Source organism: Cebus imitator, unplaced genomic scaffold, assembly GCF_001604975.1.
Source record: "Cebus imitator isolate Cc_AM_T3 unplaced genomic scaffold, Cebus_imitator-1.0 Scaffold381, whole genome shotgun sequence".
In the NCBI taxonomy this organism is placed as follows: Eukaryota; Metazoa; Chordata; class Mammalia; order Primates; family Cebidae; genus Cebus; species Cebus imitator.
Genome location: NW_016107696.1, coordinates 1,536,251 through 1,558,177, shown reverse-complemented (window position 1 = coordinate 1,558,177; position 21,927 = coordinate 1,536,251). Strand labels below are relative to the sequence as shown.

The 21,927-nt window shown below is 35.7% G+C and overlaps 1 long non-coding RNA gene across 5 annotated transcripts in view; it reads right to left on the bottom strand.

Moving 5' to 3' along the window:
* LOC108288679 overlaps positions 1-2,477 on the bottom strand; it is a 275,217-nt gene extending 272,740 nt beyond the window's left edge. For all 5 annotated transcript variants that reach the window (XR_005196733.1, XR_005196735.1, XR_005196734.1 and 2 more), the window contains exon 1: positions 2,447-2,477. This is a non-coding gene — a long non-coding RNA (uncharacterized LOC108288679). The remainder of the gene's footprint in view (positions 1-2,446) is intronic.
* Positions 2,478-21,927: the final 19,450 nt, after the last annotated feature.

Genomic DNA, 21,927 nt, shown 5'->3' with positions numbered 1-21,927 from the left:
TTTTTTTTTTTTTTTTTTTTTTTTTCAGTTCTTTACTAAGAAGAGATTTAGGGCCCATAATACAGGAGGCTGAAGAGCTAGGTTATTTATTTATTATTTTTGTTATTTTTACTATTTTGGAGTTGTTTCCTACTGAGTGGGGCATTGTCCCTGCCAAGTCTGGGCCCTAGAGTTGTTTTTCTGTCTTGTTCAATGGGGTGTAAGCCATGTCGTTTGTGAGACTGGTGGGCAAGATGTGAGATGTTTTATTAGTAGTCAAAGGTTGGAAGCTTTGTAAAACCATCATGTGGACTTGGAATTGTTGCGAGAGAGTGATTAAAGGAAAGCTGTTAGCTTTACTAACAATTTGTGTTAGTTGCAAGCAAAGTTGTTAGCATTTCAAACAAAGCTGGACCAAAATGTAAAGCTAAAAGTATTGTAATAATTGACACTATTAAAGGGAGCAGGGCAGAAAACAGATATTGTTTTTAAGTCTCTATGGAAGTTTTTAAAGATTTAATTTTGTCTGTTTGGATAATGATATTTTTAATATGTTTTCGGACCAGACTAGACAGATTAATGTAAAAACAGTATTTTATTTTTTAGATACAAACAAGTTTTTTCTTGTCTGGCTGTGAGAAGATATAAGGCTCTTTAGGACTACAGTAGCCAGGGAGTCTAGTTGTTGAAATCTAGTGAAGCCCTTTGTAATTTGTCAGAGGCCACTGTGGTTTTTTGAGACAGTTTATGTTGGATTTTTAAGGCTCCACCTCTCGTGGCTGACCTTGTTAATTTTAGTAGAGAGGGCAGTACTAAATCTAAGAGAATAAGGGGTTTTTTTCAGTGGTGGATCTTGTGATGTTGATATATGGGGAAAGGGAGAGATGCATTAGCCTATGTGAAAGTTAAATAAGGGAAAATTTAGTGATGGAGCATTGTCTGTTTCATTGTGCAGGAAATTGTAGATATGTCAAAGATTTATAAATTCCTCCCAGATTTTTTGTGATGGTGAAATTTGTGTTGTAAAAGCATTTTGCATTGAGGTGGTAAAAGTAATAGAAGTTTGGCAGTCACCGTGCATATGAGAGGATGGCAGAGTTGGGTGATTTAAATATGTTTTTAATGATTTCCCATTCAGGGTTTTAGCATAAGGTGTATGGATGACCCAATATAACTAAAAAGCTTTAGTTATATTGACTCTCTTGTGGAGTTTTTCTATGAAAGTAGTGAAACTGGCATGATTGTTGTAAAAGCAGAAGGAGAATCGTTCTGGGTAAAAGGTAAGGTAAGAAAGCATTTTTTCTTTGGCAGAGGGGAGTTACAGTTAAAAGTGGAAGTTTGAACTGGCCATAGCCAGGTCCAAGGAAATCTCTTCGTATTGTTTGGCCAGATATTATTATTTTATGGGCCAATGGGTTTGTTCCAGGAGGAATACAGAAATGTTGGTTCAGTCTTCTTGGGGCACAGATCTGGCATATTTTTAACTTTCAGTAGTAAAGTCAGGAAGGTTGGATTAATTTTAATAAGCTAGTAGTATGGTTTATTATTTCTTTGGCAGATAAAGCCATTTTACTAAGAGTGCCTAATGTACAGTGAGTACATAAGAAAAAAATGAAACATTACTTATCTTTTAAGGCAGTCTCACCGTGAGTTGTTTTTTGTTTTTTTTTTTTAATAGAAGCTTATGCTGAGGCAATATTAATTGTTAGATATTTTGAGTTTTGGCTGTTTTTTGGACAGACACTTTAGATCCATCAGTGCTTTACTGGAATAATTTAGAGTCTGTGTTGTGGATTTCTGTGATGACTTAAAAGGAAAATTTTTTAATTTTTGGTAAGTGTGCCCAAGGCCCCATATTTCCAAGTTTTACTGTAGAAGTTGGTCAGCTATGAGGTGGCGTGACAATCCTAGTTCGGCGTTTGCTGTTAACATGAATGACAGTGTCATGTTTGACAGACAGAGATCCAGGACAGAAAGTGAGGATTGACAGGCCAACCCCTGTGTTGATATATTTACCTGCCCCATCTAAGGCACCCGAGGCTCCACTGTTGTGATTGGGACTGATTGCTGCATGAGAGCCATTGTTTGCCTTGGGCTTCTGCAGTCTTTGGCCAGGGACGATAAGGAATTAAGAGTCATGTCTCATTAGCATCGTAAATCTCCACTTGGGGTGTGGTTTTCACTATTATAATGAGCAAAGGGTCAGTCTTAGGACAGGTAAAGTCCAAACATGCATGTGCCGTACAGAGAAATTTTCTACTGGGGATAGCTCTGTTTGAATGAGCTTGACGACAATACAAATGCTGGGGCTTATTGGGCTGATGATGCAGTCACTATGATTGCTAAATCCCGAGGACATGGTCACTTCCTTGACTACCTATCCTGCTTCATCTCTTGTCTATTTGTATTGATACAACAAAATACCTGAGAATGGGTAATTGTAAAAGAATAGGAATTTATTCCTCACAGTTCTGGAGGCTGAAAGTCCAAGATGAAGGCATCTTCGGGTTTGGTGTCTGGTGAAGGCCCTGTCTCTGCTTCCAAGATGGCACTTTATTGCTGCATCCTCTGGAGGGGACAAATGTTGTGTCCTCACATGGTATTAGGCAGAAAGGCAAAAAAAATTTAACAAAAGAAAAAAGAGCATAAACTACTTCCCTCCAGCCCTTTAATAAAGCACAAATTCAATCATGAAGTCCTCCTGAATTATTCACTTCCCAAACAGCCTCACCTCTTAATACAACCACAGTGTGGCTTAAGTTTCCACACTTGAATTTGGGGGACATTCAGGCCAATGCAGTCAATAAAAGGTAGCAGTGTAATGAGTGTTCCCTTTAAAGCCAAACCACCTGGTTTAAATCTCACCTCCTTTACTTACTAGGGTAGCATTTAAGTTACTCTAAAAGATTATTTTAAAACTTGTTTTGCATATAACCTCATTATGTTAAATAGACTGTTGGAATTTTTGTTATGTTTTGTTTTTAAATCTCTCCAACGCTAATCCATGATTCCTAAACACACTGGAAGTGCCTTAACCAGACACATAAAGTCCTATTATCTGACCCAGGAGGAGTCTAGATTAAAAGGAGTTCAAAATAATTGTGCCTTCTCATTATCATTTTGTTTCTAAAGATGAATGCCAGCTGAGCTAACTGGCTCCCTGTTCTCCACTTGCCTTCCAGGCTGCAAAATCCTGGGCCATGAAAGCAGCAGAAACGTCAGCAATTCAGATGCCTCAACACTTTCCAACAGTCCTTCTTGGTCACCTTTTTTTTGTAGCTGTAATACAGTTTCCTAATCTCGAAGAGGAACAGACAAAGAATTACCATGATTTTCTAGCCACATCTTGTTTTCTTATAATGATTTAGACAGCTTTTCTTTCCTGCTTTTAAAAAAATAAAAAATCTTTTCTGGTTATAAATGCTGCTTCTTTCAGCAAAAACCCCATTTCAGTTTTTTTTCCCATTGTGAATCAGATGAACTTTTTCACTGAAACTGTTATGTTGTCTCATTGAATTTCAGGTCACTTGCAATTTCTTTTTTCTTAATTCTACAGAGAGGAAAAAGACTAAACTCCTAAGAACTTGCCCTACTCTCACTCACATTCCCTTGGTAGAGCTCAATTTCAGTGGAAAACCTCAAATATTATTTACATTCAGGGGTGTGACCAGAGGAAATAATTTCTATGGGGCCTGAATATTTGGCTAAATGGCTCTGTAATTCTTTATGACCAATGTCTTTTTCATTTTCTCTCTTAATGCTCTGTAAAATTTCTAACCAAGTTTAGATGATAAACTATAAATTTCCCTAATTTATTGGAATTTTCTATGCCTTAAATATTTTTATCTATTAGAATATATGTCATCTCTTTCCATCTGTGCTAACAGCATAGCCAGCTGCTGGTATTTCTTCCTGTCTAGGAAACTATAGCATTTTTCTCTAGCATCTTCCATATGCTCACTTTATGTAGATTTCTATATTTACTTCAAAACTCTTTTGATTCAATTCCCTACTTAAACAATACATCTCATCACTAAGGTGATGTGTGCTCTGAATTTTTTTATTCCATTTAGGGGTAATTTTTAATGTGGAATCATGTTACATGAGCAGCCAGGGGATTGTACAGTCATGTGCTGCATAATGATGTTTCTGTCAATGGTGGATTGCATACACAATGGTGGTTTTATAAGATGATAATGAAGTTGAAAAATTCCTATCACCTCATGACATCATAGTCATTGCAACCCATTATTCACATGTTTGTGGTAGTGCTAGCATAAACAAATACTGTGCCACCAGTCATATAAAGCATACCACATATAATTATGTACAGTACATAATACTTGATGATAATAAATGACTGTTATGGGTTTCTGTATTTTCTATACTATACTTTTTATTGTTATTTGAGTGTACTCCTTCTACCTAAAAAAAAAAAGTTAACTGTAAAGTAACCTCAGGCATTTCCTTCAGGAGGTACTGCAGAAGGCATTGTTATCATAGGAGACGACAGTTCCGTGGATGTGACTGTCCCTGAAGATTTTCCAGTGGGAAAAGACATGGGGGTTGAAGACAGCGATATTGATGATTCTGATGTGATGACTAAGACACAGACGCAATACATTAACCTAACCTACTTAGGCTAATGTATTGTGTCTGTGTCTTAGTTTTTAACAAAACAAGTTTATAAAGTAAAAAAAAAAATAAAAATAGAGAAAGCTTATAGAATAAAGAAATAAAATATAAAGAAAAATGTGTTTTTGTTTTAAGCTAAGTATTACAAAAGAGCAAAAAGTTTAAAAAATTAAAAATCTTATCAAGTAAAAATGTATAGTAAGCTAAGCTCAACTTATTATTAAAAAAATCTTCCTTATAAATTTAATGTAGCCTAAGTATACAGTTTATAAACTCTAGAGCAGTGCACAGTAATATCCTAGGCCTTCACCTTCACTCACCACTCACTCACTGACTCAACCAGGGCAACTTCCAGTCCTGCAATCTCAGTTTATCCCCTATAGAGGTGTACCATTATCATCTATACCATATTTTTACTGTGTCTTTTCTATATTTAGACATGTTTAGAGACACAAGTACTTACCATTGTGTTACAGTTACCTACAACACTCAGTATAGTAACATGCTGTACAGGTTTGTAGTCCCGTATAATAGGCTATATCATATAGCTTAGATATGTAGTAGGCTACACTATCTAGGTCTAAGTACACTCAATGATGTTCACACTATGACTAAATCACCAAAGGACACGTTTCTCAGAATATATCCCTGTCAGCAAGTAACACATGACTACATATGAATTCTTAATGTTGGTAAAACCAAACTAACAGAAAGTACAAGCAATTTAATAACCATAGATAGAAAAAAGACAGTAAAGATATTATGTTAAGATCTCCTGTATAATATCGTGCCATTTGTTTTCTATCAACACTTTTGGTGAAAACAGAAGTTGTATTTTTTTAAGTATAAAATAATACACAGTAAAAACGTGTTAGGATTTTTAAAAATATATATTTGGTAGACATTTTAAAATTATTGAAAATGTCAGTTTTAAAGATTTTTAGTGTGTTTCTGAAAATAATTATAAATTATGTGTAATGCTGTCAATTCATTTCTCATCAATGGAAAGGTAGAGAGGCAAATGGGCACAAAAGTACTAGTTAACTTGAAAACACAAAATCAGAAGCTGAAAGTAAATTTGATCAATTTTCAGAAGACAACAATGCATATTTTTCTCAGCTCTACCTAGGGACTTGAGAAATGTTCCCGTTACACACAGAATCAGCTAATCTTAGAATCATAATGTTACTGGTACAACAGATGGTTTAAATGGTATGACTCCATTATTTCATAACTGAGGAAGTGAGGCCTTAACTGAAATCACAGTTTATCCAAAACCACAAATTGATTAATGCAGAGCCCAGATCAAACCATAATTCCTGCCTCCCAGATAAGTTTCCTTCCTGCTATGCTAGTATATCACCAACTGCCAATTTCTAGCAGCTGGGGCTTCTCTGTCGCAGGCGTTCATGCCCTTCATATAACTGTGACTAAGTAAAATCAGTCTTGTACATTTCTGCTACCTTTCAGTTACTTCTCCAGGCCCTTGCCACCTAAACCCTTACCTGCCGTGATCCTCCTTCCTAGGATCACTCTTTCCCCACTGAGCTCACCTTTACCTGATCTTCTCTTTGTCCAAAGTGGCAGCTCACAAATTTGATCCATTAATCAAGCTAATGTGCCCAGGAAAAAACTTAATAAATTTTCCCACCTGCATGTGGTTTTACCATGGCTTCCCTAAAGCAATCTCCAACTGATTTCATTTTAACTCCATGGCTAGCAAACAGCATGTGGGATAATTTGGAAAAAAGAAAAAAAATGTTTACAAGGTCTGAAAATATCTGAATTAACTTTAATCGTCAATAGGTATATTCTTATCACTTAAATCCTGTTGCCTACTTTACTTAATAGAAAATATTTTCTGAAAAAGTAGCATTGATTTCAACCAACGTATTAATATATAGGCATATTTGAGAAGATTAATGTGGCTTTCTAATCTTTCACTAATCATGTGTATTAGTCCATTTTCATGCTGCTGATAAAGACATATTTGAGACTGGGAAGAAAGAGAGGTTTAATTGGACTTACATGTTCCACATGGCTGGAGAGGCCTAAGAATCACTGTAGGAGGGGAAAGGCACTTCTTATGTGGTGGCAGCACAAGAAAAAATGAGGAAGAAGCAAAAGCAGAAACCTCTAATAAACATATCAGATCTCATTAAACTTATTCACTATCATGAGAGTAGCACAGGAAAGACTGGACCCCCATGATTTAATTACTGCCCCACCCTCCACACTCACCCCTCCGACAACACATGGAAATTCTGGGACATACAATTCAAATTGTGTTTTGGTGAAGACACAGCCAAACCATATCATCGTGTCTTGAACTCAGGTAGCACTAAAGATACAAATACTTATTATTGATACAACTGAAAATTTCAGAATTAGGAAATTCAAACCACACATATGTCAAAGGCAGCAACAGCTGAGTGGCAGAATTTGTTTTATGGGAGAACAGGTAGAAAGACACTAAATATACAAATACTTATCATTGATACAACTGAGAATTTCAGAATTAGGAAATTCAAACCACATATATGTGGAAGGCAGCAGCAGCTGAGTGGCAGAATTTGTTTTATGGGAGAACAGGCAGAGTCTTTCTGAAGCCCTGAGATTTACACAGACATCATATATGCACTAAGTCTGCCTCACTGAGTATTTCATATTCTATAAACATGAACAGAGACAAAACAAGGCTTTAAATAAATAGTTGTGAAGCCCTAATCATGTACAGTCCTTTGAAGGCTTTAGTTTTAACAGTTAACGAAACTAACAAGACATACTACCTTCTTTATCTTGTTCATGTTCCCAGTAATGTTTTTGGGGGCATAAATTGTGATAAAATGTATCCAAAGAGAAAAAAAAGGATACAGCAGCAAAGTCATCCAATAATGGAGAAACAAAGAAAGGACAGAATGTCAACAGGCACCTTAAAGTTTCCTTTGGCACATGTACAAAAAGTCATTGTTCCAGCCAGGCAACCATATGCCTATAATGTGGCAAAGTCGTTCTCCGGGCAGGAATCCAGGGCTCCAGCCTTCAGCTCTCTAATTTGGATTAATAATTCATTGTGTTATCTGAAAGGCTGCATAATACAACTAGTCAGCTGATCCATGAACAATTCATCCCAAGTCACATACACAGTTTTCAATGTTACCATGCAAAACAAGTCTCCACTTTAATCTGCCCATCATAAAATCCATTCACTCAATGGGAATTGAGTAAAAAGATTCAAGTACCAAAGATGATTCAACTGTAGGTGCGGTGAGGGAGAAAGGCAAGGAAGAAAAGAAATGAAGGAGTCTGAAGTCAATGTGTGCTTGATTCCTGCCATGTGCCAAGCAGCATATGAGGACACACAATCCTCAAGACAATTCTGTGAGGCAGGTAACAGTAGTATTCCCATTGTAGAGATTAGGAGATTAAGAATTTAGGGCTTGGCATGGTGGCTCATGCCTGTAATCGCAGCACTTTGCGAGGACAAGACGGGAGGATCACTTGAGGTAAAGAGTTTGAGACCAGCCTGGCCAACAAGGCAAAACCCTGTCTGTACTAAAAATAAAAAAAATAAAAAATAGCCAGGTGTAGTGGTGCAAGTCTGTAATTCCAGCTACTCAGGGGAATGACGCATGAGAATTGCGTCAACCCAGAAGGGGGAGGCTGCATTGAGCCGAGATTGCACCACTATAGTCCAGCCTAAGTGACAAGTGACAGAGTGAGATTTCAACTCAAAAAAAAAAAAAAAAAAAAGATTTAGAAAAGCTAAGTACATTACCCACATTCATTAATCTAGTTGGAAGGACTACAAATTCTTCAGAAAAATGATCAGCTAAAATGGTCAAAGAAACATACCTGGAACAAAAGAAAAAATAGTTCCAAGGCTCTAAGACAGCCCATGAGCAGACATAAGTACTGTGCAAACTGAATATAGAAGCACTGAGAAAATTTTAAATGATAATATCCAAATAGTGTTAATAAAAACTAGTAACATTTTATGGAGACGAGGCTTGACATTGCTCCAAAGCTTCTAATATTTTAAATAATGTGTGGCTCTATATTTAAACGCTGACCTAATTACTGAGGCTGAGAAATACCAGATGAGGGTGAAACTTAAAAGTACTTGAGTTTTAGCAGGAAGATCTCCAGGCTGGCCAGCATGAAAGGTTAAAGATAGAATCTCTCTATTTGCGAGCAGGGTGGAAGGAAGTAGAGAAGACAGCTTCTTCCTCTTCTAGAGGAAATCTATCTGGATGGCTGATAGACCACATCTGTAACAAGAGGCATCTTTTACTTCTTTACCAGGCAAATAATTAAAATCCACACATCCAATGCAGATGTGTATCAGCATGGCCCACTTAAAAAGTTCACCAATACTGAGGGGGGGTTTTACTTCTGCCAGTACTTTCTTGGCTCATTAGTATCTATTCCCCTTAGTTAAATAAACAATTTTAAAATTCTAGAATTACTGACTCACTTTTTTTTAAGAACTGGCTACCATGAATTTCATAAATGAGGCTCTTGAGACTTGCAAAACACAAGTCATTTTTATTCTGACCTCTTATTGAAAACATTGCACTTTCAGTATCAAGAATTTTGATTTATTTATCTTGGTAGAGAAATGGTCTGATGAATAGAAAAGAATCTTGTGCCAAAATGACATTTCATTTCTTTCCATTGACTATGGGAACATCACTGAGTGTGACTGAAAAAAAAAAAAAAGGCTTTGATTCTCTGGTCTCCGGTTTTCACATCTGTCATCTGAGGAGACTAGAATCAATGGTGTAGGTTTGTATTCCCAGATGTAACATTTCCAGATAATCCATAGATCAAGAAAGGTAAGAACTAAAAAATATCCTTTGGATTTAGCAATTAAGCAGCCAGTGGTACCTTTGCAGAAAACAATTTCTATGAAGGAATTTGAGACAAGGAGTTACAGTTAGGTGAATAAGGGAGGACCAAGTGGAGATGAAATGCCTTAAAAGATGCATGGGAAATGAACAAGTGAAGAATTGGACACTTACCTTTAAAATATCTTGGTCCTGAGGGGAAGGAGAAAATGAAGATGGGTGGAAGAGGGTTAGAGGAGATAGGTTGCTTGCTTGCATTTAATGACAGGAGAAACTTAGGCACATTTACATGTTGATGAAACCTTCTGGAGCAGCGGTCCCCAACCTTTTTGGTACCAGGGACCGGTTTCATGGAAGACAATTTTTCTGTGGACATGGGATGGGGGTATGGGGAAGGATGATTTTAGTATGAAACTGTTTTGCCTCAGCTCATCAGGCATTAGTTAAATTCTCCTAAGGAGCATGTACCCTAGATCCCTTGCATGCACAGCTCACAGTAGGGTTTGAACTTCTCTAAGAATCTAATGCCTGCTGATCTGACAGGAAGCAGAGCTCAGGAGGTAATGCTCAGTAATGCTCATGTACCTGCCACTGACCTCCTGCTGTGTGGCCAGGTTCCTAACAGGCTACTGACCGGTATTGGTTCATGGCCTGGGGGCTGGGGACCCTTGTTCTAGAGAGAAACAAGTAGAAAATATTTTTTAAAAGTAAGGTTTTCGAAGAGATGGAAGTGGATGCATTTCAAGGCATACGTGCAAGGATTCACCTTGGAGAGAAGGAAATGATCAAACAGTTCAGAAAAATGGTTAACTCCCCTGAGTAGGAAGAGTAAGAAAGGTTGAAATAGTAACTCCACAGGAAAATAAAACTTAATAGAACTTCAAAATCTCATCCCTGGCCAGGCACAATAGCTTATGCCTATAATCCTAGCACTTTGGGAGGCCAAGGAAGGCGGATCACCTGAGGGCATGAGTTTGAGACCTGCCTGGCCAACATGGTGAAACCCCATCTCTACTAAAAATACAAAAATTATCTGGGCATGATGGTGCATGCCTATAATCCCAGCTACTTGGGAGACTGGGGCACGACAATCGCTTGAACCCAGGAGGCGGAGGTTGCAGTGAGCGGAGATTACACCATTGCACTCCAGCCCAGGTGACAGAGCGAGATTCCATCTGAAAAAAAAACAAAACTCATCCCTTTTTCATTATGAGGTTGACTCAGCACATTCAGGCATCAAGCAACAGGATCTGAATATCTATGTCACATCTGAATGAATGCATACAGTTAGGTGGTATTAAAATATGTTTATATCTGTCTTTAATGCCAGATACCTTTGTTTAAACTTTCTCTTAATGTACTCATGTAACAAGGTCAGAGATAGGTCCTAAAATTGGTTATTAACTCTCTTTCTTCTATATTAAAATCTCCTCCTTTTTAGATTTGATTTCATTTGAAGAAACTACAGAGTATTCTTCAGGGGAAAGAACATTGGATAAATGATTCAAATACAAGGGTACTTTAAGATGCCATTTATGGTCTTCGAGGGTTTACAAATCAGAATAACAGCCTAGCTCTCAATTTTCTCATCTATAAGATGATGGGGGGAACTTAGAGAATTGTATAAAGACCTTTTCAGGTCTAAGAATTCTCTGACTCTAAATTTAAAAACATTTTCCAAAGAGTGAGCAGTCTGGTTTTAACCAGGAAAATAAATAAATGAAATATTTTCCTTCAATTTTCACCTTCAAATTAGTGCTTAATTTTTTTTTAAGTTGAAATTTCTTTTTTGAATAGCACTAATAGTTCACATAAATTTTTTTCTATTAATGTTTAATTTTCTGTCTGAAGTGCTAGTCAAATGCCATTAGCATCACTTTGTTCCTTTACATGCTTAATACATCAAGGCTACTGTGTTTTCTTCTATTAAAATGGCAGAGTTTAATTCATGACATTAAAGGCCAGAAATACGATTCCTGCCAGTGAAATTAAAATATTTTGTTGTTGTTGTTGTGCTTGTTCCATTCCTATAAGTACTCTCAAAACCAGTCTAAGTCCTCAGAGGACCAAAAGTACTGATAAATTTATCAGGATCTAAATTTAGTCACAATCAGAAGTACTGATTTCTAAAATGGCTCAAGATATAGACAATCAGAATTTGATAAATTATGCTTTACATTATTTTTAATTCAAATGTGGATTCATTTGTTTTTCATCTACATGGGAAATAATATATACCTCTATGATTTTCTTAGATAAGATTCTTCAGTAAAAAAAAAAAAAAAAAAAAAAAAAAAAAAAAAAAAAAAAAAAAAAAAAAAAAAAAAAAAAAAAAAAAACCAGCATTCAATCAAATTAGTCCAAGTAAAAAAAAAATTGGGATGGTTAAAAGGCTATAATAGAATCTCATCGAAATGAACAACAAGATTCTCAACCCAAAACAAAGTAATAGCAGCTCAGAGAAGCAGACCTGCCCTGATATCTGTGGTGTGTGCACAAAACTACAATAGAACGGACATCCTATATGACCAAATATTTTAAAATGGTAAGTCTCGAGATACCAAATTGTTAAACAAAATATATTCTGTCCTCCTAATTGACAAACTTGATAACAACATTTTAAAAATGTCAACCTATGGTTTATGATGATGAAAGTTGGCAAAATATCACAGATAAATGAAGTTAATTATTATTGTACATATCTGGGTATTTGGCCGATAGGCTATTTATATCTGGAAAACTAACGAAATAGACATATGTAAGCATAAATAATACATTTATTTCACAAAATTTATTCCTGTTTTTATTTTAGCAAAATTACTGATATGTAGTTATAGTAAAAATGTTCATTTAATTTGTGTTTTATCAACAGTAATGCTAAGTTAAACATCTCTAAAGTTGCTGTAGTTATTAAATAATATATTTGTATATTTCAGTTTGGGGAACCTTTATTTTTATGAGGCAGTGACCATAGGACATGTCAATAACTCAAAAATGAGGCAAGATCCTTTGAGCTGGAGCTGCAAAGAAAAAAATGAAGCAATCTGGGCGCAGTGGCTCATGCCTCTAATCCCAGCACTTTGGGAGGCCGAGGTGGGTGGATCACTTGAGGTCAGAAGTTTGAGATCAGCCTGGCCAATATGGTAAAACACCATCTCTACTAAAAATACAAAAATTAGCCAGGCGTGGTGGCGTGTGCCTGTAATCCCAGCTACTTGGGAGACTGAGGTACAAGAATTGCCTGAACCCAGGAGGTAGAGGTTGGAGTGAGCTGAGATCGTGCCACTGTACTCCAGCCTGAGCGACAGAGCAAGACCCCACATCAAAAAAAAAAAAAAAATGAAGCAGGAATTTTAACTGCCATAATTTAAAATTTAATGGAATTGCATACAGAAATTGTCATCCTACAGAGAACATCATAAAACATATTAATTTTATAAATATCAATCCTTAAAATTTATATTCCTATATTCATCTTCTCTGAAAGCAATATCTAGGATCTCTCAGTTACGTAAAGACTCTGTAGCATGCATGTTGCAACTCACATTTTACAAATTTATAAATAATATGAATTGTTTAATATTGCAAAATGATCCTTTTCTACCATGCACAGTGGTTGCAAATACTATGCCAATTTGTGAATACCTCAAATCGCAAATTGGAGCGTTAAAGAGAAACAAGTAAATATACACTCTGCACTACTGAAAATCACAGATTATCGTGCAAGAATTGATTGCGCTTAATCAAAAGAAAACATTTCACTAGTAAGTTAGTTCTCTTTCACATAAACCAAAAGCTTGTACTTAACTAAATTCACCCTGCACTCAAGCAATGCCCAGCTCTGACATCAAAACGGCACAACTTCAACTGGACCCTGCTGCCTTTATTTCATGAGCATAGGGCAAGAGACTTGAAGAAGCATTTTCCTTAAGACTGAATCATGTTAGTCATAAGGGGGGATATTGAGAGTTCAGGGTCTTGCTATGCCAGCATGGAATACTGGCTTCCAAATGACAAAGGCACCCTTGTGTTCTTTGTTTTTAGTAAATTGATTTTCACATGTGAGTTGGTGATGCTTGTGTGTTTGTGATTTTCCTGTGTGATTTGTGATATGTAGATAGATATATATTCACATACGTGTGTGTGTGTGTGTGTGTGTGTGTGTGCGCGCGCACGCGCGCGCATGCGCGCACATGTGCATGCTTTGAAGGGCTCAGGGGATAAATTGCCTAACTTTCCTGGGTCAAACAGTGATCTTGAACACAAGAATTGGGACATACGGAAGAATACTACTCTATTTCCCAGTAAGCCACACCATCTTAGTGTTGCCTCTCTGTATATTGGCTCTATTTTCTTGCTTCTTTCTATAAATTGTCTTTCTTGTTTCTGGTTTCTCTAATGGCCCCCAAAAATTTCAGTTAGCTTGTTGCTTTGCCATGCAGTGGCTCTGACCCTACTCCACTAAATCATTCAGTTTAAGTGCCTATTCTCATTGCAAGGGCTTGATCTCCCAGGCTTCTTACTCCAAATTCCCAGGGGAAAAAATCCAGTTGGCCCAGGTTGTCTCAGATGTTTACCTCTGGTTCAGCTGGAACCAAGAAAAGCAAAATATCTAGTACAATGTCATATTTACACATTAATCTTTTTGTAAGTTGGAGTTGATGAGCTGTGGACCATTGGAATCTTCTTAGTACCCAGGAAAAATACTATCCAAAAGCCAAATATTTCATTTTGTGTCTTATTCTTTGAAAAGGAAATGCTTCAATATCAAGCAAATAAGATTATAAACTTTTAAACAATTAATTTAACTACCAAAAATAACAGAGTTAAAGTGGTGATTTTGTTGTTCCGATTTTTGTATTTCCAGTAGAGAATATTAAATAAATAAAGAAGTCAATGAATGAGGAATTCCTTCTGTATGCCATCAGATGTGTTAGACAACATAACACAAAGAGTGAAGCCTATGACTTTTAACAAGAATTGTGTGTCTCTAGATATGTCATTTACTCTCATCTTTTTCCAAGAAAAAGACAAGCTATTTTTCCTGCATTCATATTTATTATCTCTTCCTAGACTACTATACCCAATAATTATTATCTCATTGTAGAGCCCATTCATTCTCAAACTCCTAGTCTGTGGTCAACCATGAGGTTCTCAGAGGCTGAATTAAGTTCATTTTCACACTGCTATAAAGAACTACTTTAGACTGGGTAATTTATAAAGAAAAGAGTTTTAACCAACTCACAGTACCACATGGCTGGGGAGGCCTCAAGAAACTTACAATCATGGCAGAAAGTGAAGAGGAAACAAGGCTTGTCTTACATGGCGTCGAGAGAGAGAGAGCAAGTGAAGCCGGAAGTGCCACTTTTGAACCATCAGACTTTGTGAGAACTCACTCACTATTGTAAGAACAGCATGGGGGGAACTGCCCCCATGATCCAATCATCTCCGGGCCAGGTCCCTCCCTCAACATGTAGGGAATACAATTCGAGATGAAATCTGGGTGGGGACACAGAGCCAAGCTGTATCAGAGGCCTCCCCTGACATCTTGGTGGCTACCTTGGGTACTTATTCTCTCATCTCTTAGTTATTTCCTTTAAAATAGGAATCCAAATCTATAATTATCTTATGTATCCAGTTATTTAGTTTGTCTTCTCCACTCTAATGAAAACTCTATATCCCAATATCCAGCTATGATCTTAATATCCACATATAGTTTTGGCATATAATAGGTCCTAATTATTATTTGTCCAATGCATGAGTTATTTAGGAAATAAGAAGGCTAGCACTTTGGAAGGCTAAAAGAGGCAAGTCACTTGAGGCCAGGAGTTTGAGACCAGCCTGGGCAACATAACAAAAGACCTTATCTCTAGAAAAAATTTAAAAATGAAAATTAGACAGGTTTGTTGGCACACACCTATAGTCCCAACTACTCAGGAAACTACTGTGAGAAGATCTCTTGAACCCAGGATGTAGAGGTTATAGTGAGCCAGGACTGCACCACCTCACTCCATCAAGCCTGGACAACAGAGCAAGATCCTGTCTAAGAAACAAAGACTGAATTACTGTAATAGATCATAATACTAAAACCAAAGTTGCAAGATATTAATAGTGGCAGACAATCAAAATTGTAAAATTGTAATTTATATTTGCAGTGTCATTGTTGGGACAAAAGTGATACCAAGTGAAATGTGATATTTCACTGAAATAGGTCACTGAATAAGAAGTTAAGATCTAATGTTGTGTAATCAAGAGGTTATATTTCACAAGAAGTTCATTAAGCGTAGACCAATATCATGCAACTTACATTATGTAATATATGTTTGAATTGTCTATGGATTCTGCTTACAAACTTATCATACATTGAATACTAATTCCTGAGTAGAATGATACAGGGTCAATGCAAGGCCACAATATGAAAATTAAAAACACTGATCTTTAAACTAATTTTAAAAAATAAGTAACTTTATCGATAAGGTTAAGTCAACTATTTCTGAATTATAGGAAAATTGACTAGATATAGCAATTAGCAGGTCAAAAGGAGTGAAAAGCTTTATGGCTCAATTTTTATGTTGTTCTACCAAAAGAGGTGATCTAATTTGCATTTATGCCAGGGAGAGAATTGTGAATAATTAGCAATTGGCTGACTGAAACCAAAAGGTGCTTTCCTGGTTGATATTTTCATCACTTCTTATTATACTGATTTCCTTAAGAGCCATCTTTAAAATTACAAGTGATGCTTGTAATACTCCCTGTTAAAATGAGTTCTAAAAGCCTGTTTAAATGCCACTTTTAAAATTGTGAGTCATTGAATTGTGGGACTGTCATATTTGTCGTTGTATCTCCAAACCTTGTAGTGTCTAGCACATTTTAGGCAATTAATGTTTGCTCAATTGAATAGAAAGTAACTATGAAAATAAACAGATATAAAACAATAGTTTTCCTGCAATACTACAAAGAACTTCAGTGTAAGTCTGAATAATTTTGCCAAGTCAGTAAAACAAAATCCTCCAATCAGTGGTTCAGTATCATGTAAGCTAAACAACTAGTGGAATTCTCTATAATTTTCAACCAGTTCTTTGGACACAGTCACCAACATAAATCCAGTTCTTTCATTTCATTGCTTTATTAAAATTTCATAAACATTATACAAACCCAAAAAAGCAAATGCTTTTTGTTTGAATAACTGGCTAGTGGAATATTCAGTAGAAAACAGATTATATTTTGAAGATACTGTGGACATTATGAAAAAGTCTAAAAACCCACATTTCATGAGGTTTGGGAGAACAGAGGGCAATTTGGCAATACCTATCAAAATTACTAATATACTTTCTCTTTGACCTAGAAATTCCTTATCTTGGAATACAGAAATACTTGCACATGCATGAAATGGGATATGTGCAAAAACTTTATTTAGCATAACTTAATAACACAGTATGAGAAACAACCTAAATATCTATCAAAAAAGCTAAATAAATTACAGTGCATCTGTATAATGGAATATCTCACAGCCATTAAAAAATAAGTAATGTGCAGAAAAATTAAGGAGTAATTAATATGTAAAATATGCATTTCATTTACCAAAAAAAAAGAGAAGAAAAAGGATAACTACATGTGAGTGCTTATTTATACATGCATAAAGTATCTCTGGCAATACACAGAGGAAACTGTATCTTGCCTTTCTGCCTAGAGAAAACTGAGTGGGATAGATGTGGGAGGAAGGCTTTTCTCTACATTCTCTTTTCTAGTTTTGAATTGTGAGCCATGTGACTATATTGCTAAACAAAATAATAAATGCATTTTGAAACACAGAAAAATAGAATTTTTGTGAGAAATATCTTATTTCTATAGTCTAAATTACAATAATTTCCCCATAACCATTTTCTCATTTGATTCACCAACTTGCCATCACATTGCCAACTTCTTAAAAATAAAACTCTAGGATAAAAGATGGCAGGAGGAGAGAATATGAAATAGACATAGAGACAAGAAGAAAGAAAAGGAAAAAGAAAATGAGGTGAAGAAAGAGTAAGAGAAAGGAGAGGATAAGGAAGAAGCAAAGGGAGAGTGAGAAGGGGAAGAAAACAAGAAGAAGGGGTGGAAGGGAAAAGAGAGGAAGAAATAATATAGCACAGATACCTTTATACAAAAACAGAGAAATTCCTTCTGATGTTTCCGGGCAGGATTTTGACAACAGTACCCTCAATATTCATTTCTTGTTAATGTCTCAACAGCTCACACCTTTCACCTGAAACCCTTTTGTTGTTTTTCTTTCAAAGTTTCACAATGTATTTACAACATAGATATCCATGACTTAAGGACTTATCCTGAAGTCTGAAATACGGTTGGTCAGAAAATAAACTCAAAAATATGAGCTATCTATCCTGTTTCACTCTGTCCACCCTCTACACATTCACCCATAAAACCATGCTTGATTTAAGGGTTCAGATTAAACAACTAGTAAAACAAAAATTATTTGTTTGATTTAATTATCAGCTGATTGGTTGGTTTGTTTCTGGTTTTTTTTTTTTTTTTCTTTTTTTATTTGACATTGATTTTTTTAAAAAATCATAAATATACATATTTTGGGGGCATGTGTGCTAAGGTAATACAGTCTTACAATATATAAATATCAGATTAGTGTAATTGGGATATTTATCACCTTAAATTTTTATCTTTATGTTAGAAACATTTGAATTAGTCTCTTTTAGCTATTTTGAAATACACAATAGATTATTGTAAACTATAGTCACACTACTTATCTACCAAAATAAGGAGAAGTTGATTTGTGGGTACAAATATACAGCATAAAAGAAGAAATAAGACCAAGTGTTTGGTTAGTTTCTATTTCAGAAGTATAGTAATTTGGTAGTTTTGAGTATTGAACTGGGCACCCGTTCTGGTTCTGACACAAACATCTGTTGAGCAGTACTAAGCACTAGCTATCCTTCCATGCCCTAGTTACACAAATAAATAAAGCAGCTTATCCTCTAAAAAGACAGAGAAATTGGTATATAACTAAAGGTAACATAATGTGATAAGCATCACTGGCAGCACCACGTGCTATAAAGAGCTGAGCTTAGGGTAGAGAGGGCAGGCTTTATAAAGTGATACTTGCTCTGTGTTAAAGGATAAGCAGATTTCTTTTTCGAGGCAGAGTAGGAGTAAAGGACATCTCAGGCAGAGTTCTTTAACTGTAAATCACTTGAGTTATGCCATGGTAAAACGAGATGTATGAAATCCCAAAATACTAACTGTAACTATATCCTTTCTTCCCACTCAAGGAATTGTATTGAAATGCAAGTGAATAAGAAGGAGGTCTTAATTAGCAATAATGTCCTCTGCCCTATCCCCCAAAAAAGTAAATTATCTATAAAACAATATTCACAGTCTGAAAGACATGAATTGTGGCTTTGGTATTTGAAAATGCTTTAACTGACGAATCCCTATGATTACCCCTATGATATTAAGATACAGATAAGAGAAGAATGTTTTATTTTATATTATTATAACCTCTTTCCCATACCCATGCTCCCCGACTTCCATGCACTTAATGTGTCCTGCAGATGCAAGACAAATGATGGCAAGAACCTCACTCAGGCAAGACAAGGAGTTCACAACACCTACTTTGGGACCTAAAACATAAAAGGTGCTGAGAGCTTTATTAGGTCAATGAATTAAAAATCTCCACCATCAGAGACTGAAGTCTGCTGCCTATGTTACACACAGGTCCCCAGGGACTGACACCAGAAAGAAGGAAAGATGTTCAGTCTCAGTTGTAAGTGTTATTCATTAGACATAATCACCTGGCCAGGTAGGTCTGTTGTTAAAAATCTCAGCAGCAGTAAAACCAAGGAGTGGTCCTAGTTTTAACTTCAACAGAGGGAGACAAATCTTGCCACTGACTCCTTCCAACCTGACGCAGCTTGCTTACATCTCCAAAAGAAATGGAGGGAGAGAATGTAAACAATTCCTTAAAGTGTATTTCCATGCTAGCAAAATGACTCAGAGGTTATACCAGCAACTCAATGATTCATTCATAATTTGGATAGAAAAACGAGTTGGCAAACTACAATGTGTTCACCACAAAGTACAGAATCCTGGTAGTATCAGCCCCAGGCTGAAGTTATTTCAGTATTGTCTTGCATTTCTCCACGGTCCCAAGGATGAATGTTTTTATAAACTCAATTTTAATTATATGTACTAATTAGTGGTAGAATGGGGAGGATGGTAAAGTAATATGTTACTTCTTACAAAGTAGTTTCCTTATTTTCTCTCTTTCTGGAGAATGTATTGCTTTTTAACTGAAACTTAGATGAATCATCAGACTCTTTAATGCCTTTTAACAGCTAGCCCAGCAGATTCTTCACATATATACAGCTGTTCTCCAGTTCAACCTCACCAACTACCCAAGGAAATGTGCTTGGACTTGATGTTGAAACAGCACTTCTGGAATGCCATAATACGGAATGACCTGACATTTCACATCAAATAAGCAGCAGCTGAAAACAGCCCTATAAAAATGGGGCCACGGGAACCAGAATTATCCTGTGTTTTCTCACACCCTCAGCAGATTTACAGCCTCAATTCACAAGTGTTCAATCTAGAAAGACCTGTTCTGAGAGCAAATTATATCAAAATAGGTAATTATATAGTCATTTATCATATAATATGCCTAAGTTAATATTATCTTTCCCAAAACCTGTATTATGAAAACATTTTGTAGAAGAATGAGGTGTTCCATATGAACGCATTTCGCCAAAATATAAAGCTTCCCGCTTTAAATACCAACAACTTTTAAAAACATGTATACAATTTTCAATGGACATCTTTCTAAAAGAAATTACTTCTCACAGCTATTAAACAGTAGTTAGTGGATATTATTTAAATTCTCTTGCTGATTCAGAGTCCTCATTAAGGATAGAGAACATATATAGATTAGATCTGTCCATCACTTATCTGCTGTTTTCGCCTATCTTCTAGTTTTTTGTTCCGAATTTGTTATTCACAGACAAAATAGTTTTGTATACTCATGTAACCAAAGACCATACACACACATTAAAGCAGAAGTCAATAAGCTTATCATTGTGATATCAGTCATTGTTAAGGGCATGGATTTGGTGCAGAGATTTTATGACAATTGTTTAGAGTACTTAGGAGCCTTTCCCATATAATCCCCAATCCAGGCTGTGTTCCAAAGGGTTTAGGTTACTGGCAAGGTGTTACCATAATTTTATACTAAATATAAAAGCCTCTGCTCTTCAAACTTTTTGGCATATCTACAAAATAAAATAAAACCCAAAGTAAATGGTTCTCCTTTCTGATTCTGGGAAGACTTTCTTCCCCACATAACAATCAAGGATGCCTTAAATTAAAATATCACTTTAGGTACTGACAGTTAAACTGTAATTCTTCTGCTTCCAGAGTGTATAAAAAATATGTTACATTATAACGGACTGACAATATTTGGTATCCTATTCAACCAGATTTAAATCTAGGAATTATAAACAAAACCTAATTTATCCTATCTCTAGGTTCAAAGGTAAAAGATAATTTCTAGATTATCATCTTCAAGGACATTTCTGATTTAAGCTGATTTTTAAATCACATTTGAATAATCTGATTTTGAATATATTTGAATAATCTGATTTATAGATAAATATAGTAAGCATAAACTTCAGTAATCATTTCCAGATTTTCTAATATTAATCCATGCCAGAATCAGGAGTATGACTGGTTTATTTATACCCTGTTCCTAATTTAATTACCTTATGTTCCTAATTTATTCACCCAAAGCATATTCCTAATTTATTTACATTATTTCAGCACAACAATACAATAATATTTAAAAAACATTTAGACAGTCATCTGAAACAAATATTTAAAAACCTTAACTAATCATCTTCATTATGATTTCATCTAAATTCTCATGAAGCAATAGTGGCTCTGAAATACCCACAATCCAGGGCCAAATAATTGAATATTCTACCTCTCAGAATTCTGAACACCATCATATTATTTTGTTTCATATTTTTACAGATAATTAGGTTATATCTAAAAAGATGCTCTTGGAGATAGACTAAACCTTGTCTTACTGTATAGAGTGGCCATAAATTCCCATTTGTCCAGGACAATCACTGTTTATACCAGTTATTATAGTGTAATTTTAACAGTGCCCCCACTTCTCTCAAAATGACCAGATTTAAGTAATAAATTATATGTATTAGGTTAATTTGGAGACAGCACAAGAAATTGGAATGGTTTTGATTTTTCAACCTAAACTCAAGCAACTGTGATGTTTACAGGGAGAGAGTAGAGGGGTCAGAAAAGAGCGGAAAAGGAGCATAAAGGCAGGTACAGAATATTTGACCTCTGCTCACAAAAAGCAAAAGCCAAGTGCGTATTAGGTTGGAAAAACTACTTTATCACTCAGCTTGACTCTTCTTGCCCACTTCTAATCAGG